This window comes from Oncorhynchus nerka, linkage group LG9b, assembly GCF_034236695.1.
Source record: "Oncorhynchus nerka isolate Pitt River linkage group LG9b, Oner_Uvic_2.0, whole genome shotgun sequence".
Classification (NCBI taxonomy): domain Eukaryota; kingdom Metazoa; phylum Chordata; class Actinopteri; order Salmoniformes; family Salmonidae; genus Oncorhynchus; species Oncorhynchus nerka.
The window spans coordinates 5,498,255-5,517,908 of record NC_088424.1 but is presented as its reverse complement, the minus strand read 5'-3'; the positions used below and the strand labels follow the sequence as shown (position 1 = coordinate 5,517,908).

The 19,654-nt window shown below is 43.7% G+C and overlaps 7 non-coding genes across 7 annotated transcripts; all 7 read left to right on the top strand.

Moving 5' to 3' along the window:
• The first annotated feature begins 599 nt into the window (after nt 1–599).
• On the top strand, nt 600–672 carry trnav-aac (transfer RNA valine (anticodon AAC)). The gene has a single exon. It is a non-coding gene; the product is annotated as a tRNA-Val (tRNA).
• A 1,136-nt stretch (nt 673–1,808) lies between these two features.
• Nucleotides 1,809–1,881, top strand: trnav-aac (transfer RNA valine (anticodon AAC)). The gene has a single exon. It is a non-coding gene; the product is annotated as a tRNA-Val (tRNA).
• A 1,136-nt stretch (nt 1,882–3,017) lies between these two features.
• Nucleotides 3,018–3,089, top strand: trnav-aac (transfer RNA valine (anticodon AAC)). Its single transcript has one exon. It is a non-coding gene; the product is annotated as a tRNA-Val (tRNA).
• A 1,136-nt stretch (nt 3,090–4,225) lies between these two features.
• Nucleotides 4,226–4,298, top strand: trnav-aac (transfer RNA valine (anticodon AAC)). The gene has a single exon. It is a non-coding gene; the product is annotated as a tRNA-Val (tRNA).
• A 1,138-nt stretch (nt 4,299–5,436) lies between these two features.
• trnav-aac (transfer RNA valine (anticodon AAC)) lies at nt 5,437–5,509 on the top strand. Its single transcript has one exon. It is a non-coding gene; the product is annotated as a tRNA-Val (tRNA).
• Nucleotides 5,510–10,984: 5,475 nt separating this feature from the next.
• Nucleotides 10,985–11,057, top strand: trnav-cac (transfer RNA valine (anticodon CAC)). The gene has a single exon. It is a non-coding gene; the product is annotated as a tRNA-Val (tRNA).
• A 6,114-nt stretch (nt 11,058–17,171) lies between these two features.
• On the top strand, nt 17,172–17,244 carry trnav-aac (transfer RNA valine (anticodon AAC)). Its single transcript has one exon. It is a non-coding gene; the product is annotated as a tRNA-Val (tRNA).
• The last annotated feature ends 2,410 nt before the right edge of the window (nt 17,245–19,654 follow it).

Here is a 19,654-nt window from a genome sequence, read left to right as displayed (position 1 = left end):
TGGTTTATCTAAACCTTGCTGTCTACCTCTCCGACCTGTGGATCAATGTTGCCGTTTTTGGGGACCTCCACCGTGCGATCTGTATGAATGTGAACAGACTGACAGCTTCTCTGAGCCAGGCAAATTCATTTATCAGTGTCATTGTAATGGATATATCCAAAGCAATGGCAATATAATCCAAGGTAAAACAAACAAAAATGTAGATCATTTTCTGTCATTTCAGCTGCTTGATGTGATTGTGTGAATTATTTAGTTGGCTGGCTAGCAAAGGAAAAGAAGCTAGCCTGCATAGGTAGAGTGCATTCGGAAAGTTTTCAGGTCCCTTACTTTTTCCACATTTTGTTACGTTACAGACTTATACTAAAATGGATGAAATAAAATAAAATCTATCTACACACAATACCCCATAATGACAAAGCGATAACATATCGTTTTTATTAATAAAACAAATATTTTAAAGATACCTCATAATTCCCGGCTTCTCAAGCCTTATTGCTTAATTAATGGACTAAGTCACTTCTGATTTTCAATAGGTTCTGAGAGCGATAAATGCCCCACCCAGCCAAAGTCAGCTACACCCTTAGCATTCCACTCATCAGGTTTCCGTAGTGTAGTGGTTATCACATTCGCCTAACACGCGAAAGGTCCCCGGTTCGAGACCGGGCGGAAACAATTTTTAACAAATTGGACAGTAAGCCTATTCACTTAGGGCTCGGTTCCAATTTCGGAATTCATGCTTTTCCTTCGCACTTCTCAGTATTTGGTATTCAGACGTACCTTTTTTAGTCGCGTAATGCACTCTGCATGTGTGGCTAGCTTGGGCGCTCTGAATACATTCCTGCTACGTGTGGTCTGAGGTCCATAATGATTCAAATAGTTTACCACTCCAGGGTAAGCCGACAACAAACACAGCCCTTATTTTAAGTGTTTTTTAAATCCCCTGTGGGGAACATGAAGGGTGGAAAAATGATTGGAACCATTTTCCTGTATGACCGCTAGTTTTTAATGGGTATTATGGCTCTTTCTGTGGTACTCAATTTGGGATATTATGTGAGGTAGACTTGTGGGCATTCCTAATATTTTCCACGACTTCCTCTTTTTGTATTGTAGTTTCAGTAGGGTAGGGTTATCACGTTCGACTCACACGCGAAAGGTCATATTCAATATTTCCCAATGCCCAGAGGCTAGCATTTGGTTTGAAACAGTTGTGGTTTATCTAAACCTTGCTGTCTACCTCTCCGACCTGTGGATCAATGTTGCCGTTTTTGGGGGACCTCCACCGTGCGATCTGTATGAATGTGAACAGACTGACAGCTTCTCTGAGCCAGGCAAATTCATTTATCAGTGTCATTGTAATGGATATATCCAAAGCAATGGCAATATAATCCAAGGTAAAACAAACAAAAATGTAGATCATTTTCTGTCATTTCAGCTGCTTGATGTGATTGTGTGAATGATTTAGTTGGCTGGCTAGCAAAGGAAAAGAAGCTAGCCTGCATAGGTAGAGTGCATTCGGAAAGTTTTCAGGTCCCTTACTTTTTCCACATTTTGTTACGTTACAGACTTATACTAAAATGGATGAAATAAAATAAAATCTATCTACACACAATACCCCATAATGACAAAGCGATAACATATCGTTTTTATTAATAAAACAAATATTTTAAAAATACCTCATAATTCCCGGCTTCTCAAGCCTTATTGCTTAATTAATGGACTAAGTCATTTCAGATTTTCAATAGGTTCTGAGAGCGATAAATGCCCCACCCAGCCAAAGTCAGCTACACCGTTAGTATTCCACTCAACAGGTTTCCATAGTGTAGTGGTTATCACGTTCGCCTAACACGCGAAAGGTCCCTGGTTCGAGACCGGGTGGAAGCAATTTTTAACAAATTGGACAGTAAGCCTATTCACTTAGGGCTCGGTTCCAATTTCGGAATTCATGCTTTTCCTTCGCACTTCTCAGTATTTGGTATTCAGACGTACCTTTTTTAGTCGCGTAATGCACTCTGCATGTGTGGCTAGCTTGGGCGCTCTGAATACATTCCTGCTACGTGTGGTCTGAGGTCCATAATGATTCAAATAGTTTACCACTCCAGGGTAAGCCGACAAGAAACACAGCCCTTATTTTAAGTGTTTTTAAAATCCCCTGTGGGGAACATGAAGGGTGGAAAAATGATTGGAACCATTTTCCTGTATGACCGCTAGTTTTTAATGGGTATTATGGCTCTTTCTGTGCTACTCAATTTGGGATATTATGTGAGGTAGACTTGTGGGCATTCCTAATATTTTCCACGACTTCCTCTTTTTGTATTGTAGTTTCAGTAGTGTAGGGGTTATCACGTTCGACTCACACGCGAAAGGTCATATTCAATATTTCCCAATGCCCAGAGGCTAGCATTTGGTTTGAAACAGTTGTGGTTTATCTAAACCTTGCTGTCTACCTCTCCGACCTGTGGATCAATGTTGCCGTTTTTGGGGGACCTCCACCGTGCGATCTGTATGAATGTGAACAGACTGACAGCTTCTCTGAGCCAGGCAAATTCATTTATCAGTGTCATTGTAATGGATATATCCAAAGCAATGGCAATATAATCAAGGTAAAACAAACAAAAATGTAGATCATTTTCTGTCATTTCAGCTGCTTGATGTGATTGTGTGAATGATTTAGTTGGCTGGCTAGCAAAGGAAAAGAAGCTAGCCTGCATAGGTAGAGTGCATTCGGAAAGTTTTCAGGTCCCTTACTTTTTCCACATTTTGTTACGTTACAGACTTATACTAAAATGGATGAAATAAAATAAAATCTATCTACACACAATACCCCATAATGACAAAGCGATAACATATCGTTTTTATTAATAAAACAAATATTTTAAAAATACCTCATAATTCCCGGCTTCTCAAGCCTTATTGCTTAATTAATGGACTAAGTCATTTCTGATTTTCAATAGGTTCTGAGAGCGATAAATGCCCCACCCAGCCAAAGTCAGCTACACCGTTAGTATTCCACTCATCAGGTTTCCGTAGTGTAGTGGTTATCACGTTCGCCTAACACGCGAAAGGTCCCGGTTCGAGACCGGGCGGAAGCAATTTTTAACAAATTGGACAGTAAGCCTATTCACTTAGGGCTCGGTTCCAATTTCGGAATTCATGCTTTTCCTTCTCACTTCTCAGTATTTGGTATTCAGACGTACCTTTTTTAGTCGCGTAATGCACTCTGCATGTGTGGCTAGCTTGGGCGCTCTGAATACATTCCTGCTACGTGTGGTCTGAGGTCCATAATGATTCAAATAGTTTACCACTCCAGGGTAAGCCGACAAGAAACACAGCCCTTATTTAAGTGTTTTTAAAATCCCCTGTGGGGAACATGAAGGGTGGAAAAATGATTGGAACCATTTTCCTGTATGACCGCTAGTTTTTAATGGGTATTATGGCTCTTTCTGTGGTACTCAATTTGGGATATTATGTGAGGTAGACTTGTGGGCATTCCTAATATTTTCCACGACTTCCTCTTTTTGTATTGTAGTTTCAGTAGTGTAGTGGTTATCACGTTCGACTCACACGCGAAAGGTCATATTCAATATTTCCCAATGCCCAGAGGCTAGCATTTGGTTTGAAACAGTTGTGGTTTATCTAAACCTTGCTGTCTACCTCTCTGACCTGTGTATCAATGTTGCCGTTTTTGGGGGACCTCCACCGTGCGATCTGTATGAATGTGAACAGACTGACAGCTTCTCTGAGCCAGGCAAATTCATTTATCAGTGTCATTGTAATGGATATATCCAAAGCAATGGCAATATAATCCAAGGTAAAACAAACAAAAATGTAGATCATTTTCTGTCATTTCAGCTGCTTGATGTGATTGTGTGAATGATTTAGTTGGCTGGCTAGCAAAGGAAAAGAAGCTAGCCTGCATAGGTAGAGTGCATTCGGAAAGTTTTCAGGTCCCTTACTTTTTCCACATTTTGTTACGTTACAGACTTATACTAAAATGGATGAAATAAAATAAAATCTATCTACACACAATACCCCATAATGACAAAGCGATAACATATCGTTTTTATTAATAAAACAAATATTTTAAAAATACCTCATAATTCCCGGCTTCTCAAGCCTTATTGCTTAATTAATGGACTAAGTCATTTCTGATTTTCAATAGGTTCTGAGAGCGATAAATGCCCCACCCAGCCAAAGTCAGCTACACCCTTAGTATTCCACTCATCAGGTTTCCGTAGTGTAGTGGTTATCACGTTCGCCTAACATGCGAAAGGTCCCCGGTTCGAGACCGGGCGGAAACAATTTTTAACAAATTGGACAGTAAGCCTATTCACTTAGGGCTCGGTTCCAATTTCGGAATTCATGCTTTTCCTTCGCACTTCTCAGTATTTGGTATTCAGACGTACCTTTTTTAGTCGCGTAATGCACTCTGCATGTGTGGCTAGCTTAGGCGCTCTGAATACATTCCTGCTACGTGTGGTCTGAGGTCCATAATGATTCAAATAGTTTACCACTCCAGGGTAAGCCGACAACAAACACAGCCCTTATTTTAAGTGTTTTTTAAATCCCCTGTGTGGAACATGAAGGGTGGAAAAATGATTGGAACCATTTTCCTGTATGACCGCTAGTTTTTAATGGGTATTATGGCTCTTTCTGTGGTACTCAATTTGGGATATTATGTGAGGTAGACTTGTGGGCATTCCTAATATTTTCCACGACTTCCTCTTTTTGTATTGTAGTTTCAGTAGTGTAGGGGTTATCACGTTCGACTCACACGCGAAAGGTCATATTCAATATTTCCCAATGCCCAGAGGCTAGCATTTGGTTTGAAACAGTTGTGGTTTATCTAAACCTTGCTGTCTACCTCTCCGACCTGTGGATCAATGTTGCCGTTTTTGGGGGACCTCCACCGTGCGATCTGTATGAATGTGAACAGACTGACAGCTTCTCTGAGCCAGGCAAATTCATTTATCAGTGTCATTGTAATGGATATATCCAAAGCAATGGCAATATAATCCAAGGTAAAACAAACAAAAATGTAGATCATTTTCTGTCATTTCAGCTGCTTGATGTGATTGTGTGAATGATTTAGTTGGCTGGCTAGCAAAGGAAAAGAAGCTAGCCTGCATAGGTAGAGTGCATTCGGAAAGTTTTTTAGGCCCCTTACTTTTTCCACATTTTGTTACGTTACAGACTTATACTAAAATGGATGAAATAAAATAAAATCTATCTACACACAATACCCCATAATGACAAAGCGATAACATATCGTTTTTATTAATAAAACAAATATTTTAAAAATACCTCATAATTCCCGGCTTCTCAAGCCTTATTGCTTAATTAATGGACTAAGTCATTTCTGATTTTCAATAGGTTCTGAGAGCGATAAATGCCCCACCCAGCCAAAGTCAGCCACACCCTTAGTATTCCACTCATCAGGTTTCTGTAGTGTAGTGGTTATCATGTTCGCCTAACACGCGAAAGGTCCCTGGTTCGAGACCGGGCGGAAAAACTTTCTAACAAATTGGACAGTAAGCCTATTCACTCAGGGCTTGGTCCCAATTTCAGAAATCATGCTTTTCCTTCGCACTTCTCAGTATTTGGTATTCAGACTTATCTTTTTTGTCGCGTAACGCACTCTGCATGTGTGGCTAGCTTGGGCGCTCTGAATACATTCCTGCTACCTGTGGTCTGAGGTGCATAATGATTCAAATAGTTTACCACTCCAGGGTAAGCCGACAAGAATCACAGCCCTTATTTATTTATTTTTTTAATCCCCTGTGGGGAACATGAAGGGTGGAAAAATGATTGGAACCATTTTCCTGTTTGACCGCTAGTTTTTAATAGGTATTATGGCTCTTTCTGTGGTACTCACTTTGGGATATTATGTGAGGTAGACTTGTGGGCATTCCTAATATTTTCCACGACTTCCTCTTTTTGTATTGTAGTTTCAGTAGTGTAGGGATTATCATGTTCGCCTTATACGTGAAAGGTCCCCGGTTCGAAACCGGGTGGAAACACATTTGAACAAATTGGACAGTAAGCCTATTCACTTAGGGTTCCTTCGCACTTCTCAGTATTTGGTCACAGCTCTTATTTATTTATTTTTTAAATCCCCTGTGGGGAACATGAAGGGTGGAAAAACGATTGGAACCATTTTCATGTTTGACCGCTAGTTTTTAATGGGTATTATGGCTCTTTCTGTGGTACTCACTTTCAAATCAAATCAAATCAAATCAAATTTTATTTGTCACATACACATGGTTAGCATATGTTAGTGTGAGTGTAGCGAAATGCTTGTGCTTCTAGTTCCGACAATGCAGTAATAACCAACAAGTAATCTAACTAACAATTCCAAGTGATGGTACAGGGCAGCATACAGTAGATGGTATCGAGTACAGTATATACATATGAGATGAGTATGTAGACAAAGTAAACAAAGTGGCATAGTTAAAGTGACTAGTGATACACGTATTACATAAGGATGCAGTCGATGATATAGAGTACAGTATATACGTATGCATATGAGATGAATAATGTAGGGTAAGTAACATTATATAAGGTAGCATTGTTTAAAGTGGCTAGTGATATATTTACATAATTTCCCATCAATTCCCATTATTAAAGTGGCTGGAGTTGGGTCAGTGTCAATGACAGTGTGTTGGCAGCAGCCACTCAATGTTAGTGGTGGCTGTTTAACAGTCTGATGGCCTTGAGATAGAAGCTGTTTTTCAGTCTCTCTGTCCCAGCTTTGATGCACCTGTACTGACCTCGCCTTCTGGATGATAGCGGGGTGAACAGGCAGTGGTTCGGGTGGTTGATGTCCTTGATGATCTTTATGGCCTTCCTGTAACATTGGGTGGTGTAGGTGTCCTGGAGGGCAGGTAGTTTGCCCCCGGTGATGCGTTGTGCAGACCTCACTACCCTCTGGAGAGCCTTACGGTTGAGGGCGGAGCAGTTGCCGTACCAGGCGGTGATACAGCCCGCCAGGATGCTCTCGATTGTGCATCTGTAGAAGTTTGTGAGTGCTTTTGGTGACAAGCCAAATTTCTTCAGCCTCCTGAGGTTGAAGAGGCGCTGCTGCGCCTTCTTCACGACGCTGTCTGTGTGAGTGGACCAATTCAGTTTGTCTGTGATGTGTATGCCGAGGAACTTAAAACTTGCTACCCTCTCCACTACTGTTCCATCGATGTGGATAGGGGGGGTGTTCCCTCTGCTGTTTCCTGAAGTCCACAATCATCTCCTTAGTTTTGTTGACGTTGAGTGTGAGGTTATTTTCCTGACACCACACTCCGAGGGCCCTCACCTTCTCCCTGTAGGCCGTCTCATCTTTGTTGGTAATCAAGCCTACCACTGTTGTGTCGTCTGCAAACTTGATGATTGAGTTGGAGGCGTGCGTGGCCACGCAGTCGTGGGTGAACAGGGAGTACAGGAGAGGGCTCAGAACGCACCCTTGTGGGGCCCCCGTGTTGAGGATCAGCGGGGAGGAGATGTTGTTGCCTACCCTCACCACCTGGGGGCGGCCCGTCAGGAAGTCCAGTACCCAGTTGCACAGGGCGGGGTCGAGACCCAGGGTCTCGAGCTTGATGACGAGCTTGGAGGGTACTATGGTGTTGAATGCCGAGCTGTAGTCGATGAATAGCATTCTCACATAGGTATTCCTCTTGTCCAGATGGGTTAGGGCAGTGTGCAGTGTGGTTGAGATTGCATCGTCTGTGGACCTATTTGGGCGGTAAGCAAATTGGAGTGGGTCTAGGGTGTCAGGTAGGGTGGAGGTGATATGGTCCTTGACTAGTCTCTCAAAGCACTTCATGATGACGGAAGTGAGTGCTACGGGCGGTAGTCGTTTAGCTCAGTTACCTTAGCTTTCTTGGGAACAGGAACAATGGTGGCCCTCTTGAAGCATGTGGGAACAGCAGACTGGTATAGGGATTGATTGAATATGTTCGTAAACACACCGGCCAGCTGGTCTGCGCATGCTCTGAGGGCGCGGCTGGGGATGCCGTCTGGGCCTGCAGCCTTGCGAGGGTTAACACGTTTAAATGTCTTACTCACCTCGGCTGCAGTGAAGGAGAGACCGCATGTTTTCGCTGCAGGCCGTGTCAGTGGCACTGTATTGTCCTCAAAGCGGGCAAAAAAGTTATTTAGTCTGCCTGGGAGCAAGACATCCTGGTCCGTGACTGGGCTGGGTTTCTTCTTGTAGTCCGTGATTGACTGTAGACCCTGCCACATGCCTCTTGTGTCTGAGCCGTTGAATTGAGATTCTACTTTGTCTCTGTACTGACGCTTAGCTTGTTTGATAGCCTTGCGGAGGGAATAGCTGCACTGTTTGTATTCGGTCATGTTACCAGACACCTTGCCCTGATTAAAAGCAGCTTTCAGTTTCACGCGAATGCTGCCATCAATCCACAGTTTCTGGTTAGGGAATGTTTTTATCGTTGCTATGGGAACGACATCTTCAACGCACGTTCTAATGAACTCGCACACCGAATCAGCGTATTCGTCAATATTGTTATCTGACGCAATACGAAACGTGTCCCAGTCCACGTGATGGAAGCAGTCTTGGAGTGTGGAGTCAGCTTGATCGGACCAGCGTTAGACAGACCTCAGCGTGGGAGCCTCTTGTTTAAGTTTCTGTCTGTAGGCAGGGATCAACAAAATGGAGTCGTGGTCAGCTTTTCCGAAAGGGGGGCGGGGCAGGGCCTTATATGCGTCGCGGAAGTTAGAGTAACAATGATCCAGGGTTTTACCACCCCTGGTTGCGCAATCGATATGCTGATAAAATTTAGGGAGTCTTGTTTTCAGATTAGCTTTGTTAAAATCCCCAGCTACAATGAATGCAGCCTCCGGATAAATGGTTTCCAGTTTGCAAAGAGTTAAATAAAGTTTGTTCAGAGCCATCGATGTGTCTGCTTGGGGGGGGGATATATACGGCTGTGATTATAATCGAAGAGAATTCTCTTGGTAGATAATGCGGTCTACATTTGGTTGTGAGGAATTCTAAATCAGGTGAACAGAAGGATTTGAGTTCCTGTATGTTTCCTTCATCACACCATGTCTCGTTAGACATGAGGCATACGCCCCCGCCACTCTTCTTACCAGAAAGATGTTTGTTTCTGTCGGCGCGATGCGTGGAGAAACCCGTTGGCTGCACCGCCCCGGATAGCTCTCTCCAGTGAGCCATGTTTCCGTGAAGCAGAGAACGTTACAGTCTCTGATGTCCCTCTGGAATGCTACCCTTGCTCGGATTTCATCAACCTTGTTGTCAAGAGACTGGACATTGGCAAGAAGAATGCTAGGGAGTGGTGCACGATGTGCCCGTGTCCGGAGTCTGACCAGAAGACCGCTATGTTTCCCTCTTTTACGAAGTCGTTTTTTGGGGTCGCTGCCTGGAATCAATTCCGTTGGCCTGTTTGTAAGGCAGAACACAGGATCTGCGTCGCGGAAAACATATTCTTGGTCGTACTGATGGTGAGTTGACGCTGATCTTATATTCAGTAGTTCTTCTCGACTGTATGTAATGAAACCTAAGATGACCTGGGGTACTAATGTAAGAAATAACACGTAAAAAAACTAAAAAATGCATAGTTTCCTAGGAACGCGAAGCGAGGCGGCCATCTCTGTCGGCGCCGGAAGTCGGCGCCGGGATATTATGTGAGGTAGACTTTTGGGCATTCCTAATATTTTCTACGACTTCCTCTTTTTGTATTGTAGTTTCAAAAATACCTCATAATTCCCGGCTTCTCAAGCCTTATTGCTTAATTAATGGACTAAGTCATTTCTGATTTTCAATCGGTTCTGAGAGCAATAAATGCGAAAGGTCCCCGGTTCGAGACCGGGTGGAAACACTTTTTAACAAATTGGACAGTCAGCCTAAACACTTAGGGCTCGGTCCCAATTTCGGAATTCATGCTTTTCCTTCGCACTTCTCAGTATTTGGTATTCAGACTTACCTTTTTTAGTCGCGTAACGCACTCTGCATGTGTGGCTAGCTTGGGCGCTCTGAATATATTCCTGCTACGTGTGGTCTGAGGTCCATAATGATTCAAATAGTTTACCACTCCAGGGTAAGCCGACAAGAAACACAGCCCTTATTTGAAGTGTTTTTAAAATCCCCTGTGGGGAACATGAAGGGTGGAAAAACGATTGGAACCATTTTCCTGTTTGACCGCTAGTTTTTAATGGGTATTATGGCTCTTTCTGTGGTACTCACTTTGGGATATTACATGAGGTAGACTTGTGGGCATTCCTAATATTTTCCATGACTTCCTCTTTTTGTATTGTAGTTTCAGTAGTGTAGTGGTTATCACGTTCGCCTCACACGCGAAAGGACATATTCAATATTTCCCAATGCCCAGAGGCTAGCATTTGGTTTGAAACAGTTGTGGTTTATTTAAACCTTGCTGTCTACCTCTCCGACCTGTGGATCAATGTTGCCGTTTTTTGGGGGACCTCCACCGTGCGATCTGTATGAATGTGAACAGACTGACAGCTTCTCTGAGCCAGGCAAATTCATTTATCAGTGTCATTGTAATGGATATATCCAAAGCAATGGCAATATAATCCAAGGTAAAACAAACAAAAATGTAGATCGTTTTCTGTCATTCCAGCTCCTTGATGTGATTGTGTGATAGATTTAGTTGGCTGGCTAGCAAAGGAAAATATGCTAGCCTGCATAGGTACAGTGCATTCGGAAAGTTTTCAGGCCCCTTACTTTTTTCCACATTTTGTTACGTTACAGACTTATACTAAAATGGATGAAATAAAATAAAATCTATCTACACACAATACCCCATAATGACAAAGCGATAACATATAGTTTTTATTAATAAAACAAACATTTTAAAAATACCTCATAATTCCCGGCTTCTCAAGCCTTATCGCTTAATTAATGGACTAAGTCATTTCAGATTTTCAATAGGTTCTGAGAGCGATAAATGTCCCACCCCGCCAAAGTCAGCCACACCCTTAGTATTCCACTCATTAGGTTTCCGTAGTGTAGTGGTTATCAAGTTCGCCTCACACGCGAAAGGTCCCCGGCTCGAAACCGGGCGGAAACACATTTTAACAAATTGGACAGTAAGCCTATTCACTTAGGGCTCGGTCCCAATTTCGGAATTCATGCTTTTCCTTCGCACTTCTCAGTATTTGGTATTCAGACTTACCTTTTTTAGTCGCGTAACGCACTCTGCATGTGTGGCTAGCTTGGGCGCTCTGAATACATTCCTGCTACGTGTGGTCTGAGGTCCATAATGATACAAATAGTTTACCACTCTAGGGTAAGCCGACAAGAAACACAGCCCTTATTTTCAGTGTTTTTAAAATCCCCTGTGGGGAACATGAAGGGTGGAAAAATGATTGGAACCATTTTCCTGTTTGACCGCTAGTTTTTAATGGGTATTATGGCTCTTTCTGTGGTACTCACTTTGGGATATTATGTGAGGTAGACTTGTGGGCATTCCTAATATTTTCCACGACTTCCTCTTTTTGTATTGTAGTTTCAGTAGTGTAGTGGTTATCACGTTCGCCTCACACGCGAAAGGTCATATTCAATATTTTCCAATGCCCAGAGGCTAGCATTTGGTTTGAAACAGTTGTGTGTGACGACCCTCCCACTCTGTCTGCCATATTCTCTCTGTTAATTCCTTATTAGGATGCTGGTGGGCGGAGTTGGGAGGGTCGTCAGCTACATGGGAAACACCTGGGCCCGGAGTCTCCCAGGATAAATACACCACTTCCCCATTCATGGAGGAGACTCTCTCCATGCAGACACCTTTGTAGATTGTGTTGTGGTTCTTGGTGGCCGTTTGGCTGTTTGTTTGTTTGTTTGTTTGTTTGTTTGTTTGTTTGTTTGTTTGTTTGTTTGTTTGTTTGTTTGTTTGTTTGTTTGTTTGTTTGTTTGTTTGTTTGCTTTGGCACCTTTCAACACCCTGCATTATCACATTCATGCATGCAAAACACTCACTTACACTACTGATTACACACACCATTGTATATTTTCCTTAGTTGCTTTAGTTAATAAATATATATTTTGCTACTCCTTATCTCCACGTTGTGTCCCTTTGTTACGGGCTTTGAGCCGGTTCGTCCGTGAAGGTACGTGTTTGGTTTGCATATTTTGTTTGGAGTTTGATAGGCCCAGTATTGGTTGCCTTTGTTGTTTGGTTTGTGTGCTGTGTTGGAGAGAGTATAATGGTTAGTTTCCAGGCCCTGCCTAGCCTGAACTCTTGTTCTACTTTCTGTTGGGACGTCAGTCTGAGGTGAGTAATCTGCTGTGTACCTCGGGAGATTTGGGTAGGGTAGTGGAACTTGCTACCCGGAGCTATAGCCTTTTTCCCCTGATAGGTTTAGCGACGTGTTTCATTTTTTGGAATATGTTGGGCATGGTTAATGTTTGTTATTTTTGTGTGGTGTCTGTGGACTAAGCAGTTGTCTCGGGGGCACATCCGTGGCTTGGTGGAATTTGCCAGCATGCTGGGGAGTTCTATTTCCTTGCCAGCGGGCTACAGTGCGTAAATTCCCACCGCAAATCTGCACGGGTTGAGTTATTGTAGGTTTTGGGGAAGCTCCGTATCTCATCTCTCTTCTGTGGTACTCAGGGTGATTGTCAATTCTCGGGTTGTGGTCTGGTGTGCTCAGCAGAAGGGAAGAGCGATAATTTTTTTTTGTGTGATTATGGCGTCTTATGTAGATAAGTTTATTCACTCTCCATCAGAGGAATTGTTAGATTTAGGTACGAAAGAACAGCTGTTAAAGGTCGCGGAACACTACAAGGTTGAGATTAGTGATAAACGTCTAAAGAATTCTATTAGGTTGATATTGAAGGCCAATCTGATGGAGAGTGGTATTCTTGAAGTAACCACCGGGCCAGCCTCTGCTGAGGATTTGTCATCTCCCCATAATGTTACAATGGCCATTCCATCGGTTAGTCCTAGTAGCCTTCTTTTTGAACAGCAGAAAGAACTGCTTTTGTTACAGCTGGAGCATGATCGTGAGAAGAGAGAGCATGATCGGCAGCATGATCGTGAGAAGCTAGAGCATGATCGGCAGCATGATCGTGAGAAGCTAGAGCATGATCGTGAGAAGCTAGAGCATGATCGTGTAAAATATGAAAAGGAATTGGCATTTAAACAAGATATGGAGTGTGCTAAAATCAAGTTGCAACAAGAACGTATAGAGTTGGTTAGGGAAGGAAAGATCTCAGGGGAGAGTTTGTTTTGGGAAGGTGACCCAGATTTACCTAGGGGTAGTTCCGCTTTTGGTCGTGCCCCAGAGACATTTGATATTGTTGGGAACTTACGGTTATTGCCTCGGTTTAATGAAAGGGACCCCGAGACATTCTTTTCGTTGTTTGAGCGGGTTGCTGACGCTAGGAGTTGGCCTGATTCTGACCGCACTTTAATGTTGCAGTGTGTGCTGACTGGTAAAGCGCAGGAAGCATATTTAGCTCTTAGTGTACACGACAGTGCCAGTTATGATAAAGTTAAAACAGCTGTGTTACAGATTTATGAATTGGTCCCTGAGGCTTACCGCCAACGATTTAGAACTTTAAAAAGGGATGATAACCAGACTCATGTTGAGTTTGCGCGACAGTTATCTTTACAGTTTAATCGCTGGTGTTCCGCCTCTGCAGTTGTGACTTTCCAAGGGCTGTGTGATCTGATTATGTTAGAGCAATTTAAGGACACAATTCCTGATCGTATTGCCACGTATATTAATGAACAGAAAGTAAAGAATGTTGCTGAAGCTGCGGTTTTGGCGGACGAGTATGTGTTGACTCACAAAAGTGTCTTTGCAGAGCCCCGTATTCGGAAAGAGTGGGGGCGTTCGGATAGATTTGGTCTTCGCTCACGAGATACTTTGGTTCTCGGGCAGAGTTCTATTCAACTAGGGTTGAACCTGACTCTCATGGTAAAGCTGACTTTGGGCAGGAGTGTCACTACTGTCAAGGTTCAGGTCATTGGAAAAACGAATGTCCACTTCTCAGGTCAAGGGGTGCTTACGCTAAATCTAAGCCTACTGCGTTAGCTGCACCTGTTTCACATCAGTTCATTCATGACTCATTTCCTCAGGCCCAGGAGAATGTGAAAGTCCATATTGATCCAGACTATTTACCTTTCATTACGGAAGGTTTTGTGTCTATGTTAGGAAGTAAAGACCTAGTGCCAGTGAAGATCCTGAGAGACACAGGTGCCTCTGAATCATTTGTGTTGGAGTCTGTGTTACCCTTTTCTGCTGAGACTGATTCGGGGAATAGTGTTCTAATTAGGGGAATAGGTTTGAACACTCTGTCAGTTCCATTGCATAAACTGATGTTGGATTGTGGTCTGGTGAAGGGTGAAGTTGTTGTGGGTGTGCGTCCTTCGTTGCCTATTGAGGGTATCGATGTTATCCTTGGGAATAACTTGGCTGGTGAGCGTGTATGGCCTGTCGTGTTTCCATCTCTAGTGGTTTCCACTAAGCCGTCATTTGTTGGGATTCCTGATGAGTGTACAGAGTTTCCCAGAGGTGTTCTCTGCGTGTGCAGTGACACGTTCTATGAGCCGTGGCGAACTGGTCACTGCGCCGACTAATGATGATAATACAAAGTATGTCACTGTTTTCCCTGTTATCCCGTTATCTGTAACCCGCTCAGATCTAATCAATGCGCAACGGGATGACCCCACGTTGGAAGAGTTGCGTGATCAAATTGTGCCTATAACAGTTGGGAGATGTCGCCCATGGCTATTTTCTCCAAGAGGATGTCCTGATGAGAAAGTGGGTGTCTCATGATAGTGTTTTTCTGGGGGAGGCAATTAGTCAGGTTGTTGTACCAGATAAGCTTCGTGAGTTGGTGTTGGAAACTTCTCACAGCGACGTTGCTGGACATATGGGGGTGAGGAAAAGCCAGATTCATTTCCTCTTCCTCGGATGGAGGACTGTGTTGATCAAGTCGGTGCAGCTAAGTTTGTGAGCAAATTTGACCTGTTAAAAGGCTATTGGCAGGTGCCACTGACGAGTAGGGCACGTGAAATCTCTGCCTTTATTACACCCTTTGGTCTGTACTCGTATTCAGTTATGAGTTTCGGTCTGCGCAATGCACCTGCCACTTTTCAGCGACTTATGAACAGGGTTGTCGCCAGTCTGACCGGGTGCGCTGTTTATTTGGATGATGTAGTGATCTATGCAGATACTTGGGAAGAACATCTGTCCCGTATTCAAGCCTTGTTCGAACGTCTGGCTGCGGGTCGCCTCACAATCAATCTGGCAAAATGTGAGTTTGCTCAGGCGACCGTTACATACCTTGGAAAAGTGGTTGGGCAGGGGGAAGTGCGTCCTGTTCGTCCTGTTCGGGCTAAAGTGGTGGCTATTGATGCTTTTCCACCACCAACTACTAAAAAGGAACTGATGCGTTTCTTGGGCATGATTGGTTATTACCGTAGTTTTTGTAATAACTTCTCTACTGTGGTCGCTCCCTTGACAGATATGCTGAAAGCTAAGGCTGTTTACGTTTGGTCTACTCGTTGTCAACACGCTTTTGAAGAAGCAAAGAGGTTGCTTACCTCAACTCCAGTGCTGGCTGCTCCTCGCATGGATTTGTCATTTACCTTGCAGGTGGATGCTAGTCATGTGGGGGCAGGTGCAGTTTTGCTGCAAGCAGATGTGTCTGGGATTGAGAGGCCTGTTAGTTTCTTTTCCAAAAAGTTTAACGATTATCAGTTGAACTATTCGGTTATTGAAAAGGAAGCGCTAGCACTCATTTGGGCGCTACAACACTTCGAAGTGTATGTCGGGTCGGGGGTAGTACCTATTGTGGTCTACACCGACCATAACCCCCTCACTTTTTTGAGGTCCATGATGTGTCCAAACCAGAGGATATGCGATGGTGTTTATTTTTACAATCATTCCATCTCGATGTGAGGCACATCCGGGGAACTGAAAACGTGATTGCTGATGCGCTCTCTCGTGCGCCCTGTTCCTAATGTTTACGTGACTGACCATTGTTTCGTATTGTCATGTTCTCTCTGTCCTGTCTGCTCCCTCCTGGTCTTGTTTTCTTCTTTCCTCTTAAATGTTGCTTCCTGTGCGAAGGTCGCTGAGGTCTGGGGAGGAGGTTGGCTGGGGCAAATTGTAAGTGTGAACACAACCGTCATTAATTTGTGGCGCAGAAGCTGTGTCAATTTGGAACTTAGAGGCTGGTATTTTGTTCCGGGGTCCTTGTTGGTCCCCGGTTTTATGGGGGGGAATGTGACGACCCTCCCACTCTGTCTGCCGTATTCTCTCTGTTATTTCCTTATTAGGATGCTGGTGGGCGGAGTTGGGTGTCTCCCAGGATAAATACACCACTTCCCCATTCATGGAGGAGACTCTCTCCATGCAGACACCTTTGTAGATTGTGTTGTGGTTCTTGGTGGCCTTTTGTTTGTTTGTTTGTTTGCTTTGGCACCTTTCAACACCCTGCATTATCACATTCATGCATGCAAAACACTCACTTACACTACTGATTACTGATTACACACACCATTGTATATTTTCCTTAGTTGCTTTAGTTAATAAATATATATTTTGCTACTCCTTATCTCCACGTTGTCTCCCTTTGTTACGGGCTTTGAGCCGGTTCGTGACATGTGGTTTATCTAAACCTTGCTGTCTACCTCTCCAACCTGTGGATCAATGTTGCCGTTTTTTGGGGGACCTCCACCGTGCGATCTGTATGAATGTGAACAGACTGACAGCTTCTCTGAACCAGGCAAAATCATTTATCAGTGAGTTTTCAGACCCCTTACTTTTTTCCACATTTTGTTACGTTACAGCCTTATACTAAAATGGATGAAATAAAATAAAATCTATCTACACACAATACCCCATAATGACAAAGCGATAACATATAGTTTTTATTAATAAAACAAATCTTTTTAAATACCTTATTTACATACGTTTTCAGACCCTTTGCTATGAGGCTGGAAATTGAGCTCAGGTCCATCCTGTTTCTGAGAGCGATAAATGCCCCACCCAGCCAAAGTCAGCTACACCAAGCCTCTTCCAAGAGCCAGCTGCACACGATAATTCCCGGCTTCTCAAGCCTTATTGCTTAATTAATGGACTAAGTAATTTCTGATTTTCAATAGGTTCTGAGAGCGATAAATGCCCCACCCCGCCAAATTCAGCCACACCCTTAATATTCCACTCATTAGGTTTCCGTAGTGTAGTGGTTATCAAGTTCGCCAAACACGCGAAAGGTCCCCGGTTCGAGACCGGGCGGAAACACATTTGAACAAATTGGACAGTAAGCCTATTCACTTAGGACTCGGTCCCAATCTCGGAATTCATGCTTTTCCTTCGCACTTCTCAGTATTTGTTATTCAGACTTACCTTTTTTAGTCGCGTAACGCACTCTGCATGTGTGTCCCACCTGGGCGAGCCTGACGGACCGGCCAAGGCATGGGCGCTGGACAAGCCGGCTGGAGCGTAGAAGGCCGATGAACCAGCAGAGGCGTGGGAGCCTGGCGAGACGGCTCAGGTGTGGGAGCTTGACAATGTGGCTGAGGCGTGAGAGCCCAGCGATCCCGCTGAGGTGTGGGAACCCAACGAACCCCCTGAGGCGTGGGAGCCTGATGGCCGGCTGAAGCATGACGTGGGGTAAGACGACCTCTCGAGGCCGCTAAGGCGTGGATGCCCGACGAGCTAGCTGAGGCACCTCCGGTTCCCTCGGCGATAGCACCCAGACTCCACGTCACCAACCAAAACTCCCTGATGCTTCTGCAAGGGTCGACGCTGGAGACAAGAAGGAAGTACAGGGAGTGAACGTTTAATTAGCACCTCGAGCGCAAGAGAGGGAGAGCGGGAGCAGGCATGACACACATCAAACTCTACTCCTTGTAGCTCCGAATCCGCTCCTTCGTTTTTTTTAAACGTTGTCCTTTCCCTCTTCAGTTCTTTCAAACTCCATGTCACTCTCATCAGTTTCACGTTCTGAGCTACTAAAGTATGGTTTTCGATTTTCTGTCCCGAAGGTTTAACTTGTACCCTCGACCTTTCCCCCGTCTTCTTCTTGTCAGTTTCACCTTTCGAACTGCTGTAGCACTCCTCCCTTTTTCCAGGTTTTTCCCCCCCTTTGTTTCTTCAACTTTTCCACTTTCTTCCACAAGTCCTTCCTCATTAGCTACTGAAATAAGTTTTTTAAATTTTTGTACTTGACGCCTATCAACCTCCCGTCCCCGTCCTCTATATTTGAAACTCCCCAATCCTACGAGGTGTAATCATACCTTTCTAGAACTCAACTGCGGTTGTCCACCAGACATCTTTCTCCATAAGGTCTTCTTCTTTGGTATCATGATGTTCGCACATTTTGTTTGTGCATGCGGTCATCTACTCTGCGGTAGTGTGTGATCAATCACATTAGATTTAGTGATACACAACAAAAAAAAGGAAGGGGGAAAGGAAAAAATTGCACCACCAACTAACCCTACACTACACCGCTATTACATACCACCAACTAACCCTAGACTTATTACATACTACATACCACCAATTAACCCTACACTACACAGCTATTACATACCACCAACTAACCCTAGACTTATTACATACTACATACCACCAATTAACCCTACACTACACCGCTATTACATACCACCAACTAACCCTAGACTTATTACATACTACATACCACCAATTAACCCTACACTACACCGCTATTACATACCACCAACTAACCCTAGACTTATTACATACTACATACCACCAATTAACCCTACACTACACCGCTATTACATACCACCAACTAACCCTAGACTTATTACATACCACCAATTAACCCTACACTACACCGCTATTACATACCACCAACTAACCCTAGACTTATTACATACTACATACTACTTATTACATATTACATACCACCAATTAACCCTACACTACACCGCTATTACATACCACCAACTAACCCTAGACGTATTACATACTACATACTACTTATTACATATTACATACCACCAATTAACCCTACACTTATATACCACTATTACATACCACCAACTAACCCTAGACTTATTACATACTACATACTACTTATTACATATTACATACCACCAATTAACCCTACACTTATATACCACTATTACATACCACCAACTAACCCTACACTTATATACCACTATTTCATAATTTTAAAAAATTAAACACCCCATTACACTACTTTAACCCTAACTGACCCTACACCAGGCCAACGGCCTGGGAGGACGGGACTCTTTTATTCAATACACCTTGTAACTCTCAAACACCCAAGTACTTATCCGCAGCTGCTATCACAACGTATATTTGCTATGATTGACAATGAATGCTAAGAAGGCAACCTTATTGAAGCACAAATTCCTACCACTCTGTATTGGCCTAGGCCTAGTAACCACGCTTGAACCATCATCCTCTACTCACCTTCTGTTCTACTCGGACCTTGGCAACCTCAACCTGTCTCTCTCGCACCAGTTACTTCTGATCCCCAGCCACATGGGCACACCCACAATTGAAACCATTTGTTTTTCTCCCCACCAACACTACTCGTTCCTTTGTTCCGTCTCGGAATCAAATCCAATTGTATTCATCACATGCTTTGTAAACAACAGGTGTAGACTAACAGTGAAACGCTTACATACGGGCCCTTCCCAACAATGCAGAGAGA